The sequence below is a fragment of the Cetorhinus maximus genome, chromosome 12 (genome assembly GCF_964194155.1).
Source record: "Cetorhinus maximus chromosome 12, sCetMax3.hap1.1, whole genome shotgun sequence".
Classification (NCBI taxonomy): domain Eukaryota; kingdom Metazoa; phylum Chordata; class Chondrichthyes; order Lamniformes; family Cetorhinidae; genus Cetorhinus; species Cetorhinus maximus.
The window spans coordinates 1,948,697-1,969,791 of record NC_135890.1 but is presented as its reverse complement, the minus strand read 5'-3'; the positions used below and the strand labels follow the sequence as shown (position 1 = coordinate 1,969,791).

Genomic DNA, 21,095 nt, shown 5'->3' with positions numbered 1-21,095 from the left:
AGTATGAAAGGCGTGAGGCAGCGCTCAGCGCTCGGCGCTGCCTGTGCATGCGGGGGGAGGGGGGCAAGCGTGACCTTTGCACGTGCGCCCGAGTGTGCACTTGAGAATCTCCCCGAGGCACAGAGCTGCCTCAGAGAGATGAAGAATTTCCAAAAAAATAATAAAGATATGAAAAATGTAATAAAACATGTCCCCTCCTGTGACTCTGTCACATGAGCAGAGACATGTTATTAATTACATTTTAAATTTATTTTATTTTTATTTGCTTTAGGAAATCTCATCCCGCCCGAGGATGAGGTTTCCTGAAAAGTGCAAAGGTCGCTTGGCCTTTTCGCCTGCTCATCAACCCCAACATTGGACGGGCAGTGAAAAATGGCAGTCAGTTGAGACTTTAATGTCCTTAACAGGCCTTTTAATTGTTGGTGGGGGCACTGCCGATTCCCGTGTGCGCCCGCCAACCGAAATATCGCGCGACTGGGCGTTGACATGGACACTCACCCAATGTCAAACACACGTCATCTTACGCTCGAGGAGGTCAGGTGTGCGCCTGCCGCCAAGGTAAAGATTTTGCCCTTAAAGCATTTACAAAAGCGCAACATTTTTACAGCGGTGCCACAACTGTGACCCAGAAGTGATTTCAATATTTCTTCATTTTCCTAACCCTACCGCTCCGCCTGGGTGCAGCCCTGACATCTGCAGCAGAGGTGGAGGCAGACTGCTGGCTGCTATGTTCTGATGTCCTTGGTGAACATCCCCTGGTCTGAGGCCAGGAGGCCCCTGTGCTGATAAGGGTCTCCTGCTCAGGGGCAGATGGTCCCTCCTAGGCCTGAGCTGCTGGAGTGGATGGGGTCACGGGCAGAGTGGACTCTGAGTGACTGGACACCCTTGGAGTGTCTGGACTGGAGGCCCCAGGGGTGTTGGCTGATGCTCAACCTCCCTGTGGGCCCCTAAGGGCCCCACCCTGACCTGCCGAGGAGATGGTGCACCTGGAGGGAGGTCAAGGTGCCTTGTCCCCCTGTTGCCTACACATTGATGGTGCCCACCAGGGTGTGTGGCCATGGAGTCCAGGACCGAGTGCAAATCCGGCCAAACCTGCTGGACCAAGGTATCCGTGGTCATCAGCTTTCCCACCTCGAGGCACTTGCATGTCGGAGCCACAACACCAGGCAGAACATGGACGCACTCCTCCATCCTTTGCTCTAGTCTGCTCAGTGACTGTTGAATCTCCACCAGATGTTCTATCGCTGCCTGATGCTGCAGCTCCAGCATTGAGTTGGTGGCCACACACAGAGGCTCATCACCTGACTCAGACTGAGCGGTTGGCTAGCCTCCAGTAGCCCTCCCCCTCGGGCCAGAGGATGTCCACCAATGCGCCCCCACCCCCGCCGAATGCCGGAGACCTGGGCTGTCCCTGCTGAGGGGATGTGTCAGTGAGGTGTTCTCCAGTAGATAAGCCCAAGCCTAATCTAGAACTATGCCCCACTGGGGTGTGTGACTCTGAGTTGGTGGAGGGTACGAGTCTACATTGTGATGGTTCTTCCACAGCTTCCACTTTGGATGTGGTCCAGGGCTGGGTCTTGGGGCCTCGATCTGCTGGTGCCTATCAGAGGGAGAAGAGAGGTTTAATTGATGAACATGCAGATCACAAGATTGCATGTCACTCACTGTGAATGTCAGGATGTGATGCACTGACGGGGGTGTGATCCTTACTGGGTTGCTGAGCCAATCTGATCTCCCCTTCCCCACAGGAGCGATCTCTGTCCTCCCTAGTGATCCCGGTGGTATCCTCCTCGAATTCCATGAGGGGTACGTTGTCTGCTGTCCCTCCACTCATCTGCGATCTTTTATCTTCATCCAGGGCAAGCTTGCCCATGAAAATAGGAATGTGATGAGAAGGGATGGAGCAGAGGTTGGGAAAGATGCATGTCCCCTGTGTGTGGGGAGCCCTCCCCAGCAGGTCTGAGGATGGAGTATGAGCAGCGTGATAGATAGGATGTATATAATGTGAAAGTTGTCGTGAGACAATCAGTGGTGATATGTGTCTGCCGCTAATGGTTGTGTGAGATCTCTGAAGAGGGTAGCCCTTTGATTACACAATCCCAGGACGGGAGTTTGATAGTGGAGGGAGTTGAAGGATAACTTACCCTGACGGAGCGGATGAAATAATTTATCTTCTTCCTAGACTGGATGGTGTTCAGGTGCAGTGGCCAGATGCCCTGGCCTCCTCTGCCAGAGGGGTGAAGCTGGTGTGCTTCCTGAGCACATCCCAATGTACCCGCACTCCTCTGATCAAGGTCTGGAGGCCGTTGTGGTTGAATCGGGTGCAGCCTTCTGCTTTTCGATCGCAGATGGTCTCTAACAGTCTCCTGGAGACGGGGGGGCTGGAGAGAGTGAGATGTGTGTGCTCGGCTGGTGTTTAAATATGGCGCCAGACCTTTGACCCTGCCATGCAAGTGGACTCTGCCAACCAATCAGCACTCTCCTCTCATACAGTATAAAAATGTTGTTCCCCTGACATCGGTATTTTCCTGCGAGTTGTCCTGATGAGTACAAGACAAAAAGCTTCAACAAAAAATGTCTCTTTTTTTCAGCAATACTCAAGTTCTGCACTACCAAATGACTATTCATTAGAAATGCAAATATTTAATTTAAAATAGGACATTTTTCCACAGTACTACCTGCTCTCATTTGTAATGCCATCTCCATGAAAAGTGAATAATTTGCCACAGGGAGAGAATGCCGCCCTGTGTGGTATAAATTATATTCCAGGCTGCAGGGTGCGCATGTGTCAGTGATTCTGCCGTCGTTTCCAATTTTCAAAGAAGGGTCAAATTGCCCTAAACATGAGTCAGTGAATGATTATAGCACCATTATAAAGTACCTGTGAGCTCATCAGCAGTTAATTCAGTTCTAATCAATTACTGTCGCCAGTAATTGAACCCCTTGCCCGCCACCCCCAGTCCCCACAACCCCTTCCCCCTTCCCCCTTCCCCCAGCCCCCAGCCCCCAGCCCCCAGCCCTCAGCCCCCAGCCCCCAGCCCTTTTTGTATGTGATGCGTCGTTACATAAAAGTTACCAGAAGTGGTCAGAGAGAAATGAAATGAAAAAAAAACCTTTGTTCCAAAATGTATATTTCAGTCAGAAACAGTAATAAAAAAAGTGTTGCTCTATTTTCTGTAGATTACACTGACAGGAAATTAATCCTAACACCATGTTGAGAGGGATTTGGCACAATAATGAGCATTTAAATGAAGAATTCCTGTCCTGTTGCCTGCAGCTTCCTTCCTCACTCTCTGTTTCCCATTTAAGTTGATTTCCTTCTTGCTGGCTGCATTGTTACAACCCCATACCTTCCCCAGCATACTATCTGTGTGTTTCATTGGCTGATCCCCTTTTCCCCCTCACAGAAGGAGCTTGGGGCTGTTGTTTTAATCACGCCTTTGCTAAGTGTTGTTTTGTGCCCTGTACAGCCCATCTGCACTGCATGCTCTGCTCCACTGAAGCTTATTCACATCTGCCAGCCAGACTACCTTCACACACAATTACTCATACAATCCACCGTGAGGCTTTTTAATAAGAACCAAGTGTGACAGCGGCAGGCTCGTTGGGTCACAGAGCACAAAGTCTCCAACAGGAGGACGGCCTGATAGATTCACCCAGGTGTAGGTGAAATGGTACAGCCCCGGGGAGTGGGGTGGGGTGGGGGGGTGTTAACTCATACTGCACTTGAGCTGGAGCTCAGCACTTCTTGTGATGGCTCGTCAAACTAAAAATACAAACTGCATTCAAGAGTCAGCAAACCTGCTGGGGTGGCTCAGCAATATCAGACCTATCCATTTGTGAGCTTCTTGGAACTCAGTGGAGGTACTGTACTCCAATAGAATAAACTGCAGACGAAAGGAACAGACTGGCAGACTCTAACCAGGCACTGTGAGTAGAAATTTCTTTTTTTTTAAGTAATATGGAATTAATTACAACTGCTTGTATGAAGAAAATTCTTAAGCATTTCTCCAAGAATTATATGTCGTGTAAAGGGCTGTCATATGTATTTCCCTCTCTGACTGACCTTGCAGTTTGTGCCTTATTGTAATCTGTAATAATCATTTAAAAAGGATAGATTTCTGACCACGTCAAGTAAATTCTTGCATCATACACAGGAAAGATGATTGAATGAGATGTGCCTGCATTTCAGATGATGAATCATGTACTTTTTCTCTGCCTTGAACATAGTGTTGTATATTTTACAAATTATGCTCCTCATTTTCTTGAACACATAAGAAAACAAATGAAGGTGTTAGTTCATTCTGCTTACTGTACAGGCAACAAAAGGATTCTTCTTAAAATGGAATACTTGGAATGTTGTTGGAATTTCTCCAAGCATCCTCCTCGATATTTAGACCATGCAGTTATGTTTTGAATGCTACTTTAGAATTTTGTCCACCAGATGAATGGAATGACAACAATTTTCCTTGGTGTGCTCTACTTGGAGAAGTGTGGTGTGCTTTCGTACATATTCCTGGTTTAATTTCTAATATTCAGTGTTATCTATGCACATACCGTCGCATTTTGAAAAGACTCCCATTGCTCCCTAAAATAAGGTAGCTCTGGACACTTGCTATATCAGAGGAACATAAAATAATCGGACAGTAATCATATAACCGTTTATTATATTCAATGACGAAAAGATTAAGATAGTGAGGTATGTCGTTCCACATTACCTCTCTACCATCAGTTAGCAGTAATAGAATGTCAGTGCACTGAGGGGAGCGTGTTTGGTTAGAATGTGACCTAGGAATATGTTTGAATGAAGAATTGATTCGGCATCAATGAGAAAGATGGCGAGAATCATTCCAAAATACTCAGTGGCAGCATTTAAAATGTAATTAAGTATTAAGATGAATGTTTGTGGATAATTTTTAATGGAACATAAATGGCTTGATTCTGGTATTTTTTTAAAAATGAAACAGCAATTGATTCCACAGTAATGTGAACGAGATTTGGTGATCTTGTCCAGTTTATTGTTTCACAGGGATTATTAGTGACTTTTTATGGTATTTGTATTTCCGTAGCTATAACCTTATGGACCACGTTTGGTGGAGCTTCTGTAAACTGCGCTCAGTACCCCTTTGAAGTAAAAATGTTGCAACTGGAATATTTGGAATAATTCCAAATATATATGGAAGGACAGTAACCAGATTAGTGCAGAATCAATGATTTAATAGGGAAGGACGGGTGTATGTTCTGAGTGAGATAGCCTGCTGGAGAGAGAAAAGGCAACTTTGAAAGTTTAATTAAGGAAGTGTCAGCTTACAAGAGCACGATTGAGAATAGAAGATATTGATTGGTGGACTGGTTCTTGGCCAATTCTTCAGTGGTGATCTATTGGGAAAAGAGAGTAAATGCAATTGCAGCACTTTCAAAGCAGCTAATAAACTAGACAAGTTTGTCTCTTCCAATTTCAGCCCATAATCTTTTGAGCAGGTAATTTTTTATCCTGTCAACCTGTGCATTCTTGTGTAAACCAAAGTGAATGAGTTACAAAACTAAAGACAGCGATTAATCAAATTCTGATGTCGCAGCAACCTGCCTTGGTGGCACCATCATGCCAATCACAACAGGATGGCTGCATGTAGGAGAAATTAACTGCAAAATATCCAGGATTATTCCTAGATACAGTATTTCAAATGCTTTGTCTTTCAGGGGAGAAGCAACTATGGGCTTCAGAGCAAGTTAGGTGCTCAACAAAGCACCTGATGTATTGGAATAGAGTGAATTCATTGCCACAGAAGGCTGTGGAGGCCAGGCCATTGAGTGTATTTAAGATCGAGATAGATAGGTTCTTGATTGGTAAGGGGATCAAAGGTTACGGGGAGAGGGCGGGAGAATGGGGTTGAGAAACTTATCAGCCATGATTGAATGGTGGAGCAGACTCGATGGGCCGAATGGCCTAATTTCTGCTCCTATGTCTTATGGTCTTATGGTCTTATGGAATTAAGATGGAGATGAGGAGAAATTTCTTCTCTCAGAGGGTCATCACCACCGTGTGGAGGCTGAGTCATTGAATGTATTCAAGGCTGAGTTAGACAGATTTTTGATTGACAAGGGCCTCGAGGGTTATGGGGGACAGATAAGAAAGTGGATTTGAGGCCACAGTCAGGTCAGGTATGATCTTATTGAATGGCACATCAGGCTCAAGGGCCGAATGGCCTACTCCTGCTTCTATTTCTTATGTTTTTATAAATCACTCCCAACCTCCACACACCTTCTAATAGGCAGGGGTAAAGTCTTTGACTGTTCTGTGGGATTTCAAAAGTCAAATATATCATTATTTCATGGTAATTGTGATAAGCTACAGATTATCTGACAGTCATTGCATCAATTAAAAACACCCAACTAATAGAGGAAAGGAAACTGCAATCATTACTAAGGTTGGTGAATGACCCGTGATTTATTTTGTTTCAAAGGCCTGTGCTCCTCATCATAATCACATGGTGCAAGTTCTACAAACTGGTTGATGGTGTGAAATTAAAATTGGTCACTTTGGTCAACCAATGTTCAAAACTGTGGTGGAAGGTACAAACTGTGGAATGAAAATGAAAAAAGGGTATGAAGTCCTCCATGACCATGGACCCTGCTGATATTCACTATCACTATCATTTTCACTATAAAGCAATGAATGCTAACACATGAGGAATCATAAGATGGGAGAAAAGTACATGTTTTAAATGATCATTTTTGATTCCATTGTTTCCAGAAAAGGTAAATGTAGACGGGATTAATGGAACTTTATCCCTTCCCCTAATTCCCCAGCCTTTGTAAAAAGCAACACCATTCTGATAAATATTTAAATAGGAATGCATTTGTTTCAAGGTAAAGTTTATGCCAGTTAAAAATGCAAAGTACTGTAAATGTTACAATACAAATGGACATTTCTAGAAGTTTTGTAGGCAGACATGGAGATTGGTGATTTTCTTCCAGTCACATACATGCACTCAATAATGCAGCAATCTATTATCATATAGCCACACATGTGTTAAGAGGAAAAGAGGACTTTGCAGTAAAAAAATACTTTTGTTTCCTTACTGTGATGTAAAGTTGTATATTGTTATCAAAACAAAACATCACGTTCACGACTGTAGCAGCAATCATACAGTGTTTGTTCTGGCTGCAAAAATCTACTCTTTAAAGCTCTGCTTACTTTGTGTTTCATTTTAGCTTGATATGCAAATGGCTAAAGTTTTCTGAGGATAATCAATGCATGAAAGATAATAAAATAGCCGAGGCTGTGAAGCGTTTATTGCATTATCTCAGCAAGACCAAGTAATATTTACAGAAGTGAAGTATTTATTACTTAATGCTTTGAGTATCGAAGGAATGTTTCATCGTGAAACACAAAACCTGTGCCCTGAATTTATACTGTGGTACATGAATGTGGGAATGCTAACGTGCTTGACACAAACTCTCTGCTTTGTAATTTCAGTGTAGGATTAATACCTCCTCTGAGAGAAAGCCCGCATGAACATGTTGGTGCTTGTCATGTTGCAATTTAAGTGCCCAAATTTAGATTATTCTGAAAACAATGCAAGTTAAGTTCTGTACTCAAGTTAATGGCTCAATCCATAGTAAACTAATTTCATACCATTTGGAATTTACTGGATTTTTTTTTGAATCTGTTATAATTTTGCATGTTGCCTGTTACATATCTCAGTGTAACTTTTCCAACTCTTTGTCATGAACATTAATGTAAATATTTTAGCAGCATTGAGTGATAGGACGCACAAATATGAAGCACTATTGAAACAAAGCAAGTGCTCAAAAGGCTAAAGCAGTTGACATAAAATAAATGATGATAATTAATGCCTAACCTTCCACATGGTGGCTGCGTCTGTGAATTAGGAATGCTGGCAGTATCATGTCTGTAATGTCAGACGCAGCACACACTCCCTCCATTAATTAAACAGTGCAAATGTATTCCCTGTGAGGTACAACGTCACATTGTGGGAACTTTCAATGTAACAACCATTTAAAGGGAAAATCACCCTCTTTAAAATCTAGTAAATTTCAATAGCTTCCTCACAAGCTATCTTAGTGACAACTTCAAATTCGTGTGGTGTTCAGAACAAAAGGATACCCACACTATTTTCATGCATTTTGCACAACTTATTTTTGACATTTTCTGGTGCAGTTTTTTGGATTGATTCTTTCATGGGATGTGGCTGTCGCTGGCAAGACGAGCATTTGTTACCCATCCCAAATTGCCCTTGAACTGAGTGGCTTGCTAGACATTTTCAGAGGGCAATTGAGAGTAAACCACATTGCTGTGGGTCTGGAGTCACATATCGGCCAGATCAGGTAAGGATACAATTTTCCTTCTCTAAAGGAAGTTAGTGAACCAGAAGTGTTTTTACAACAATTGATGATGGTTTCATGGTCACCATTATTGAGACCAACTTTCAATTCCAGTTTTATTAATTGAACTAAAATTCTACAGCATTACGAAGGTCCTCTGGATTACTGGCCCAGTGACATTACCACTATACCACCATCTGCCCCGTTGACCACATTGTTGTCATTTCTACTCTCCAACACAGTTAGTGTGGTGATATTGGCTATTAACATACGAGCATGTGAATTAGGAGCAGGAGTAGGCTTGGCCCCTCAATCCTCCTCCGCCATTCAATAAGATCATGACTGATCTGCATATAACCTCAACTCCACATTCCTGCCTACCCCCAATAACCTTTCACCCCCTTGCTTATCAAGAATCTCTCTAGATCCACCTTAAAAATATTCAAAGACTCTGCTTCCATTGCCTTTTGAGGAAGAGAGTTTCAAAGACTCACGACCCTTTGAGAGAAAAAAATTCTCCTGATCTCTGTCTTAAATGAGCGACCCCTTATTTTTAAACAGTGGCCCCTAGTTCTAGCTTCTCCCACAAGAGGAAACATCCTTTCCACATCCACCTTGTCAAGAAACCATCAGTATATTAAAGTTTTCAATCAAATTGCCTGTTACTCTTCCTCCAACGGATACAAGCCTAGCCTGTCCAACCTTTCCTCATAAGACAACCCAGCCATTCCAGGTATTAGTCTAGTAAACCTTCTCTGAACTGCTTCCAACACAGTTACATCCTTCCTTAAATAAGGAGACCAATACTGTACACAATACTCCAAAACATGGCCTCACCAATGCCCTGTACAACTGAAGCATAATCTTCCTACTTTCATATTCAATTCCTCTCACAATAAACAATAACATTCTATTAGCTTTCCTAATTACTTGCTGTACCTGCATACTAGCCTTTTGTGATTCATGCACTAGGAACCCCAGACCCCTCTGAATCTCTGAGCTCTGCAATCTCTCACCATTTAGATAATATGCTTCTTTTTTATTCTTCCTGCCAAAATGGACAATTTCATACTTGCCCACATTATACTCCATTTGCCAGATCTTTGCCCACTAACTTAAACCATCCTGTGTCCCTTTGTAGCCTCCTTCTGTCCTCTTCACAACTTACTTTCCTATCTATCTTTGTGTCATCAGCAAATTTAGCAGCCATACCATTGGTTCCTTTATCCAAGTTATTAATATATATTGTAAGAGGTTTGGGACCCCAACACTGATCCCTGCCAACCAAAAAAATTACCCATTCATGCATACTCTGTTTCCTGTTAGCCAGTCAATGTTCTATTCATGCCAATGTGCTACCCCTTATACCATGAGCTTATGAGCTTTTATTTTCCACAATAACCTTTGATGTGGTACTTCATCAAATGCCTTCTGGAATCTAAGCACAGTACATCCACCGGTTCCACTTTATCCACAGCACATGCTACTTTTTCAAAGATCTCCAGTAAATTGGAATTTCCCTTTCACAAAGCTATGTTGACTCTCCCTGATTGCCTTGAATTTTTCTAAGTGCCCTCCTATAACATCTTTCATAATAGCTTCTAACATTTTCCCTAGGATAGATGTTAAGCTAACTGGTCTGCAACTTTCTGCTTTCTGCCTCCATCCCTTTCTGAATAAAGGAGTTACATTTAATATTTTCCAATCTAATGGAATTTTTCCCGAATCTAGGGAATTTTGGGAAATTAAAACCAAAGCATCAACTGTCTCAAAAGCCACTTCTTTTAAGACCCCAGGATAAAGTCCATCAGGACCCAGGGACTTCTCAGCCTGCAGCTCCACCAATTTGCTCAGTGCCACTTCCCTGGTGATTGTAATTTTCTTGAGTTCCTCCCTCCCATCCATTTCCTGATTTACAGCTATTTCTGGGATGTTACTTGTATCGTCTATAATGAAGACTGATGCAAAATACCTGTTCAATTCATTTGCCATCTCCTTATTTTCCATTCTTAATTCCCCAGTCTCTCTTTCTATAGGACCAATATACACTCTGTTAACTCTTTTCTTTTTTAAATATATATAGAAACTCCTATCATTTTTATTTTTCTGGCTAGCTTTCTCTCATGCTTTAATTTCTCCCTCCTTATTAATCTTTTAGCCATTCTTTGCTGTTTTTTTATATTCTGCCCAGTCTTCTGACCTGCCACCCATCCTTGCACAATTGCATGCTTTTTCTACAAGTTTGATACTATTTCTAACTTTTTTAGTTAACCACAGATGGTGGGTTCTCCCCTTGGACTGTTTCTTTCTTGCTGGAATATATCTGAAATATCCACTTAAATGTCTGCCACTGCATCTCTATTGACCTATCCCTTAACCTAATTTGCCAGTTCACTTTAGGTTTATGATGGTGCTTTCACACCCTCATAATTGCCCTTATTAAATTTAAAACATTAGTTTTGGACCCACTCTTCTTTCCCTCAAACTGAAGGTAAAGTTACTCAATAAATTAATTTTTCTCCACAAAGGATTTAGGAGCAGAAGTAGGCCATTCAGCCCCTTGAGCCTGTTCTGCCATTCAACTAGATCAAGGCTGATCATCTGCCTCAATGCCATTTTCTCCACTATCCCCATATCCCTGATGTTATTAGTATCTAAAAATCTGTTGATCTCTGTTTTGAAAATACTCAGTGATTGAGCTTCCACAGCCCTCTGGGGTACAGAATTCAAATGTTTCACTACCCTCTGAGTGAAGAAATTCTTCACCACCTCAGTCCTAAATAGCCTGCCCCTTATTCTGAGGCTGTGTCCCCTAGTTCTAGACCCCACATTACCTCCCCTGAGCCAGGTGAAAACATCCTTTCTGCATCTACCTTATCTAGCCCCTTAAGAATTTTATAAGCTTCAGTAAGATTACTTCTCATTCTTCTGAACTGCAGAGAATACAGGCCCAGTCTCCTCAATCTCTTCTCAAAGCACAATCCCAACATCCCAGGGATCAGTCTGGTGAACCTGCACTGCACTCTTCTGTGACAAGTATGCCTTTCCTTTCTAAGAGGACTAAAACTGTACACCAAACTCCGGCTGCAGTCTAACCAAGGTTCTATACAATTGAAGTGTTGTGTTATTATAATAGTGTAGGTACCAATCATTCATAAGGGATTATATAAACACATTGTAGGTTTATTTATTTAGACTAGGGACATGAGAACAGAGATACATGGATAGAAATCTTGTAGGCATCAGCAGCAGAGCTGTGTTCTGCTCACAGGCAAAAATGAAACTAAGACTGAATCGCATGTCATACTTCTCTTCTCGTGATGTCACACTGCTATCCCTTCATATCACCACAAGACATCTTTACTCCTGTATTCAAATCCTCTTGCAATAAAGGCCAACATGCCATTAACCTTCCTAATTGCTTACTGCACCTGCATGTTAACTTTCAATGACTTATGAACAAGGACATCCAAGTCTCTTTGGACATCAATATTTCCAATTTCTAACCATTTAAGAAATACCCTACACCTCCGTTCCTCCTGCCAAAGCAGATAACCTCATACTTAACCGCATTATATTTCATCTACCATATTCTTTGCTCACTCACTCAGCCTGTCCAAATCCCCTTGAAGCTTCTTTGCATCTTCCATGCAACACACATTCCCACCTAGTTTTATGTCATCAGCAAACTTGGAAATATTACATTTGGTCCCCACATCTAAATCATTGATATAGATTGTGAACAGCTGGGACCCAATTACTGATCCTTATGGTACCCCACAAGCAACAGCCTGCCAAGCTGAGAATGACCCTTTTATTCCTACTCTCTCCTTCCTGTCTGATAACCAATCCTCAATCCATGCCGTATAATCCCCATGTCCTATGTGCTCTATTTTATTAACCTCCTGCGTGGGACCTTATTGAAAATCTTTTGTAAATCCAAATACACCACATCCACTGTTTCTCCTTACTATTCTGCTAGTAATATTCTCAAAAAACTCCACCAGGTTTGTCAAACATGATATCCCTTTCATAAATCCATGTTGACTCTGCCCCATCATTAATTTCTTAAGTTGTCCAGTTATCGCATCCTTTAGAATAAATTCTGTCATTTCCCTATGTCTCTGCCTGTAATGGACTCATGTTTGTTTTTGCTCATTTTTTCTTTCTTACTTACCTATAGAAGATTTTACAGTCTGTTTTTATGTTTTTTGCTAGTTTACATTCATATTCTATTCTCCCGTTCTTTATCAGTTTCTTGGCCCTCCTTTCCAGAATTCTAAGAAGCTCCCAACCCTCAGGCTTTCTACTTTTTTGGCAACTTTATGAGCCTCTTCCTTTGATCTAATACAATCTTTAACTTCCTTTGTTAGGCCCAGTTTACTCACTTTACTTGTTGGGTTTTTGTACCTTAAAGGAATGTATATTTGTTGTGAACCATGCATTAATTCTTTAAATATGAGCCATTCCCTGTCTACCATCATACCTTTTAATGTATTTTCCCAATCCACCACAGCCATCTTGCTCTTCATACCTACATAGCTTCCTTTGTTTAGATTTAAGATCCTAGTTTCAGATTGAACGACATTGTTTTAATGCAAAGAACCATCATATTATGGTCACTCTGCCCTAAAGGTTATTTTACAACAAGATCATGAATTCCTCATTGCATAACACTAGATCTAAAATAACCTGTTCCTTGTTTGCTTCCCCATCATACTGCTCTAGAAAACTATCTCGTACACATTCCAGGAATTCGTTCCCCTCAGCATTAGTGCTAATTAGGTTTACCCAGTTTATATGTAGATTGAAGTCCTCCATGATTACTGTATTACCCTTGTATGCACCTTTAATTTCCTGATTTATACTGTGCTCTTCATCGCCACTACTGTTTTGTGGCCTATAAGCAACTCCTACCAATGTCTGCTGCCCCTTGCTGTTCCTTAGCTCCACCCAAACAGATTCTACATCTTTATCTTCTGATCTAAGATCCTCTCTCGCTAATGTACTGATCTCATCCTTATTAACTGCGCTACCCTACCTCATTTCCCTTTTTTGAAAAAGGTATTTATTTGTTCATGGGATGTGGGCATCACTGGCTAGTCCAGCATTTGTTGGCCATCTCTGCCCTTCCTAAATGTTGGATATCCTTGAATAGTCGGTTCCCAGCCTTGGTCACCCTGTAGCCACATCTCTGTAAAGGCAATTAGATCAGACCTGTTTATTTCTATTTGCACCATCTATTCACCTATCCTGTAGACACTAGGAGCTTTTATGGCCTATTTTCTTGGGTCTGAAGGTGTTCAAAATTAATTACATTTGAGCACGAGCTACACTTCAAAAATGATTCATTGACTGTAAAGCACTTTGATACATCCTGAGGTGAGAGACTATATAGATGCAAGTTATTTCTTTCTATTTAACTGGAAAGAAATGGCTATCCATAATGGAGACTTGAGCTCAGGCAAGTCACTTTGAAGCACCACATCAGAGCTAAAATCCTCCAGTAGGGTTCAATTTACCCTAGGTTTCATGTAAAATACATTATCAGCTTACCACTCGGTCAGAGCTTTGCTATTATTTGATCCAGACCCTTGTCTTAGGCATTTAAGGAAATCACAGACCAGCACAAACAACAGCACAGAACTCCTCACTGATGTGTCTCTGGGCAGTCAGTTGACACCATTTCACATTAATATTTCACCTGACAGTTTCTTCAATTGGCCGTGTATTCACCATCAAGTTGAAATGAGTATCATTCCATCAAATAGAAAACTATATTTTCAAGAACAGATACTAAAACTATATTTTCAAGAACACCAATAAGAGTCCTGATTACTCATCACCCCTGCGCTGGTTCGCACGCATTGGCTCACCAATGCCTTGATTTTAAAATTCTCACTCTTGTTTCCAATCCTCCATGGCCTCACCCCTCCCTATCTCTGTATCTCCTCAAACTCCACAGCCCTCCGAGATTTTTGCGCTCCCCCAATTCTGCGATTTTAATCGCTCCACCATTATTGGCCGTTCCTTTAGCTGCCTGGGCTCTAAGCTCTGGAATTCCCTGCCTCTCAATCTCTCTTTCATCCTTTAAAGCGCTCCTTAAAACCGACCTTTTTAACAAAGCTTTTGGTCAGCTGACCTAATATCTCGTAATGTAGCTTTAAGTTTAATTTGGTTTGATAATGCTGTTATAAAGCAAGCGCCTCAGGACATTTTACTATATTAAAGGTCCTAGATAAATACAGCTTGTTGTTATAATGATGATTTGCGTTGCTATGGTGATAGGGTTATGCATTATTATGTTGACCACTGATAAAGGTGTTTCAGGGGAAGACCTGAACTGTTATAAAAAAGTGTGGCAGATTTTTGCTCCCCGCTCGATAATTTGACTAGAGGGTCTTACCTGAAATTATTTTACTTGCTGCATCATGGGGGAGTTTTTAGCATGAAAGAGTATGTGGATTTGGGTGTGGGTATGGGGTTACAAAGAATCTAATTGACAGCACATTAGGAAGCTGGTTCAAACCCGCAGACATCTGAATTTGACTGAAGCACATTAGGCTGCATGTGAGCAGCCAGAGCTATGCCAGTGAGGAAGAGGATGTGCAATACGCTGACGGGCTTTCTGAGCATACTGGTCATGATTACTGAGGAGTCCACCTCAAACGTGAGTATGTGAATGTCAAACAACCCTTTGATAGAGCCTGAAAAAGAAGCAGTCTAGCAAAATAAGTCTGCACACTTAACCACTTAGGTGGAGGAGGTGGGGAGGTGACTGCATAGTGGTATTGTCACTGTACCAATAAACCAGAGACCCAGGGTAATGCTCTGGGGACCTGGGCATGAATCCCACCATGGCAGATGGTGGAATTTTAATTCAATAAAAACCTAGAATTAAAAGTCTAATGATGACCATGAAAACATTGTTGATTGTTGTAAAAATTCATCTGGTTCACTGATGCCTTTTGGAGGAGGAAATTTGCCATGGTTACCTGGTCGACCTACATGTGACTCCAGACCCACAGCAATGTGATTGACTCTGAAATGGCCTAGAAAGCCACTCAGTTGCTACAAAGTCATAAAAAAGGAATGAAACTGGACAGACCACCTGAGGCACCAGAAAAGACAACGGCAAACTCAGCCCTGTCATCCCTACAAAGCCCTCCTTATTAACATCGGGGGGCTTGTGCCAAAATTGGGAGAGCTGTCTCACAGACTAGTCAAGCAACAGCCTGACATAGTCATCCTCACAGAATCATACCCAACACATAATGTCCCAGACACCACCATCACCATCCCTGGGTATGACCTGTCCAACCAGCAGGGCAGGCCCAGCAGATGTGGCGCACAGTGGTATACAGTCGGGAGGGAGTTGCCCTGGGAGTCTTCAGCATCGATCCTGGACCCCATGAAGTGTCATGGCATCAAGTTAAACATGGGCAAGGAAATCCCTTGCTGATTACCATGTACGGCCCTCCCTCAGCTGATGAATCAGTGCTCCTCCATATTGAACACCATTTGGAGGAAGCGCTGAGGTGAGAGTGACTGCCCTTGACATCAGGGCCACATATGACTGAATGCGGCATCAAGGAGCCCAAGCAAAACTGGAGTCAATGGGAATCAGGGGGAAAACTGTTTGTTGTTTGGATTCATACCTAGCACAAATGAAGATGGTTGTGGTTGTTGGAAGTCAATGATCTCAGCTCCAGGACATCACTACAGGAGTTCCTCAGGGTAGTGTCCTAGGCCCAACCATCTTCAGCTGCTTCATCAATGACCTCCCTTCCATCATAAGGTCAGGAATGAGGATTTTCACTGATGATTGCACAGTGTTCAGCATCATTCATGACTCCTCAGATACTGAAGCAGTCCATGCCGAAATGCAGCAAGACCTGGACAATATCCAGGCTTGGGCTGACAACTGGCAAATAACATTTGTGCCACACAAGTTTCAGGCAATGACCATCTCCAACAAGAGAGGATCTAACCATCGCCCCTTGACATTCAATGGCATTACCATCACTGAATCCCCCACTATCAACATCCTGGGGGTTACCGTTGACCAGAAACTGAACTGGACTAGCCATATAAATACTATGGTTACAAGAGCAGGTCAGAGGCTAGGAATTGTGCAATGAGTAACTCACCTCCTGACTCCCCAAAGCCTGTCCACCATCTACAAGGCACAAGTCAGGAGTGTGATGGAATACTCTCCACTTGCCTGGATCAGTGCAGCTCCCACAACACTCAAGAAGCTGGACACCATCTAGGACAAAGCTCGCTTGATTGGCACCACATCCACAAACACTCACTCCCTCCACCACCGACGCACAGTAGCAGCAGTGTGTACTATCTGCCAGATGCACTGCAGGAATTTAACAAGGCTCCTTCAACAGCACCTTCCGAACCCACGACCACTACCATCTAGAAGGACAAGGGCAGCAGACACATGGGAACATCACCATCTGGAAGTTCCCCTCCAAGTCACTCACCATCCTGATTTGGAAATATATCACCGTTCCTTCAATGTCACTGGGTCAAAATCCTGGAACTCCCTCCCTAACAGCACTGTGGGTGTACCTACACCACATGGACTGCAGCGGTTCAAGAAGGCAGCTCACCCAACACCTTCAAGGGCAACTAGAGATGGGCAATAAATGCTGACCCAGCCAGCAAAGCCCACATCCCATGAATGAATAAAAAAAATGCACTTCTTATTTGTGATGATTTGCTTCAGTTCCAGTATTTCTTGTCACTCATAAATAGAAATATTTTCCATCAGAAACAAGCTGATGTTGGAAGACAATTACAGATATAAGTATGGAGCATTACACAGAAGGTGGTGAATAAGGCACAAACACTTATTCTGGAGGTGTGATGTTTCAAGTTGGATTTCATTATCTAGGGGTAACATATGGTTCTGAACATTTAGCAGACATTTGTAGCTGTGAATTATTAAAATCTTGTCATTTTTAAATTCTGGCTGACTTCTCATTTAAAATGGCTGTTTTGAGAAAGTAATGTCTATCTCCTCCATAATTTGACTGATCACTAAAGGAATTGAAAATCTCGGAATACACAGTAAATGCCTGCGAGGTAAAGAGTGTCCCACCCATGAAGGAGATTCTGCTACTGTTTGTGGTTAGATTGTTATTCCCTTATTAACCCGGACAGTCCACTTGCTCCTGATGTCTCGTCAAATGTGCTTCCCTCATTGTTGATGTGAAAAGCTGATTAACTGGTCATTTGTTTCATTGTTATTTTGAGATACTGTTGATGTTGATAGCTGCTATGTTTATCTACAATCACCACACTTCAAAGGATTTCATTCTTTAGACACTTGAGCAGTTTTAATGTAATGAAGCACAATATTATTGCAAGTGTTATTTGAAATATAATAAGGGAACTGTGACCCTTACTAATGTTGATAATCCACATTTTCTTTTGTATCTAACCTGTCTGTTCTTCATCTAAACTGTTTCTAAACACACCCCAGCAGTATCTGCTTTATGGCCAGTTTAATGTAGCATCATTTAAATATCTTTTTGTTCTGAATTTTTTTTTATGTTTTAGTTGTTTATTCCAGTTTTTTGCTAGTAAATACTTTTTATTCTAGTTTTTAAACGACATCAGTCCTTATGGATCAAAGCAATAATTCCAGTTCAGAATTACAAGCATAGACACATCCAGTTGTCAGAATTCCTTTACTGATGATTATGCTTCAAAGCAAAATGAGAGGGTAATTTGAGGAGAATCATCTCCATTTAATTCAGATGTGACACTGGACGGAATCGTCCCAGATTTGCACGAAGTGGGCGGGAAAAATGACATTTAACCCGCCGGCCATGATGGTGGCTTCTCACATCGCATCGCCCCAGTTTGGGAAACATGCCATTTCGATGGTGGGAGGGCTCTCATTCACCCTCCACGCCATCACCTTGCCACCTCATAATGCCGGGCACCATATTTAAAATGCAGCCGCGCGCACACCTCTCAGTGCTTCCAGCCCAAGACTGCTGCACAGAAGACATGGCCCCAGAAGGCAAAAAGACTGCAGACCCCCAGTTTAATGATGTGTTGCTCAAGTGCCTTTTGGATGCAGTGGAGGTTCGCCGTGATGTCCTCTACCCAAGACCTGGCTGCAGGATGGGCAGGGGCATCACCAATCCAACACAGGAGGTAGTGCCAGACAATGCCCTGCAAAAGAGGACAGCCACCCAGGGCCATTACAGGGTGAATGGTCTCATCCAATCCGCCAGAATAAGTCATTCTTCTCATCACTCTCAACTCTCACACTCACAAACCCATCTCACATCCACAGGGATCTCACACCTCAAGGGACAACACCACTAACCCTCACACACACCCTCACATCTCCACCAGGCTCCTATCCTCTGGAGCTCACGTCCTCATCCCATCGATGGTTCCGCTCACCACACAAACATCCCACTCAGTGCCATGTGTCCCGCTCACACTCTCTCCATCTGTTTTCATGCAGGAGAAGCCGGCTCACATCAGCAGGGAGAGGTCCCAGACTGGGGGTGGAGAGGCCCACATTAGGCCCCTCACTCACTTTGAGGAACGCGTCATCACGCTGACTGGTGAAGGTGTGGACCGTGTCTGCGGTGACGGTAAGGTCAGCAGCGAACACCCCCGTGAGGATCCTGTACCACATCATCCCTCTCTCAATGCAACTGTGACTGCTCTCTCTCTCCTGCTTTTGACTCTGCTGTCATGCACTCATTATCTCTACTTTGGTTCACAGGGAGTTCTGCCAAGTGACCAACACCCTCAGCCAGACAGTCCCCCAGCTCCATCCAGTCCTTCAGCTTCATCCAGGTCCTCACCTCCAGCCAAGGGGACACCTCCTCCACTGAAGAGCTGGAAATAAGCAGCCTGGAAGACCCGTCAGAGTGTTTACGCAGACCCTCCATCAACACAGAGACACACTAGGTGGGACCTAGATTTAGAGCAGGCTGGGGTACACAAACTGGTGGTCACCACACAGACAATGGCCGCAGCAGGAGGAACAGGTTTGGCTCTGCTCTCCGACACTTGGAGGACTGCTGGGCGCGAGACTTCTGTGAGGTCCGGGTTAGATGATGAGCCTCTGGATTTGGCCTTCCAGCTCATCGTGGATAGTCAGCAACAGGTGGGGGAACATCACCCAGAACTGTTGGAAGCCTTCAACATGGTAGAGTAGTGCACTCGACTGCTCTCTGATGAAGTGGTGCCCACATGTACGTGTATGGAGGTCTCCATGGGGAAGATGGCGGAAGCCAAGGAGTGGCAGCTGGACACTCCTGGGTCATCCACTCAGGAATCTCAGAGGCTGTCCTCTCCCTTCAAGTCCTCTTTGCCTGTGACCCCTCAACCTTACCCTCTGTCACCACAGAGGGAGCAGCTGGCCCACAGGAGGACAACCAAAGCAGGCCTCGGCCCTGCAAAGGGCCTATGCTAAAGCAACAGGGCCAACCATTGCACAGGCTGTCTCCACCCCTGCTGCTGATGTCAGGGCAGCACCTAGAAGTCTAAGGCCAAAAAGTTAAGAAATTATGATCACAGTTGGTTGCACTGGTGAACACACATTGTCACTTTACAATCTGGAAATATATTCACTTTCACTGAATAATGTGTAATGTCTTTCAGCTTTACTGACAAGCTTCGCGAGTCCTCTCCCCACCCCCTCCCCCACTAGCAGTTCAGCTGCACGGAGCCGGCCCACGAGTGATTCTGGAGGGTGAAGTGTGTGTGTGGCAGGGCCTTTTGGAGCCTCGTACAAGCCTCTCCCGCACACACGGAGCCTTCACATTTCACACTCGCCTCACTGTCCTGAGCATTTTCAGTGCTGTCTGCTGGGGTTCACTATCGATTGTCCATCTGAGCCGACCTGTATCTCTACCCACCCACTGACCACACTCCCATGCAGCACCTGATCTCACCCACCACGACTCTCCTTTCACTTTCGATTTAGCCAGCATGGTGGCGAATCAGTTTTAATTTTGCTCCCCTGTCCTTTCCCCTCCCCCAATCACCCATTTCCTTTCCCTCATCACAGTTGAGCCCCCCTGGTATCATCATCCACCTCCCTCTCCTACCAGCCTACCATCAGGGATGTCCAGGTGAACATGCACATTCCCTTCCTTCCCGAAAATCCCACGCCCATCCACATTCCCCTCCCCGACCTCCACTTTCCCACCCCCAGGGTCTGTGTCTGCATCTGAGTCCCCACCAACCACCCTCGCCACCCCTTCCTCTGATACCATTGAACCCTCACCCCTCCATCCTACCACCTCACTCTTCCCCCAGTGATTCTCATCATTCCCTCCTACCACATCCACCCTCGGTTCACTCCCCAGGCAGCATTGATGGGCTCATCAGAGCCCTCCCTTGCACGTTCACCTAGACATCCCCCTCTTCCAGACCCCTTCCCCCTCTCTGGACTCCTTCCCCCTCTCTGGACTCCTTCCCCCTCTCTGGACTCCTTCCACCCTCTGGACTCCTTACCCCCTCTGCCTCCTTCCCCCACTTAGAACCCCTTGCCCCCCAGAACTCCATCAGCCCTCCAGACTCCACCCCCCGCCCTTGGCCCTCCCCCTTCCCAACTCCTTCTTCCACACTTACTCCTTCCCTCTCCGCACTCCTTCCTCCCCCTGGACTCCTGCTTCCCTCTGGACTCCATCCCCTCTCTGCATTCCTTCCCCCCCTTCCCTTAAACCTTGCTCCCCCTTATACCTACCTCC

The 21,095-nt window shown here is 44.0% G+C and overlaps 1 protein-coding gene across 1 annotated transcript in view; it reads left to right on the top strand.

Annotated features, from left to right (window-relative positions):
- The first annotated feature begins 3,551 nt into the window (after positions 1-3,551).
- LOC144687164 (semaphorin-3A-like) overlaps positions 3,552-21,095 on the top strand; it is a 432,238-nt gene continuing 414,694 nt past the window's right edge. The window contains exon 1 of the mRNA XM_078552904.1: positions 3,552-3,930. The gene's annotated coding sequence lies outside the window, so the exon portion shown is untranslated. The remainder of the gene's footprint in view (positions 3,931-21,095) is intronic.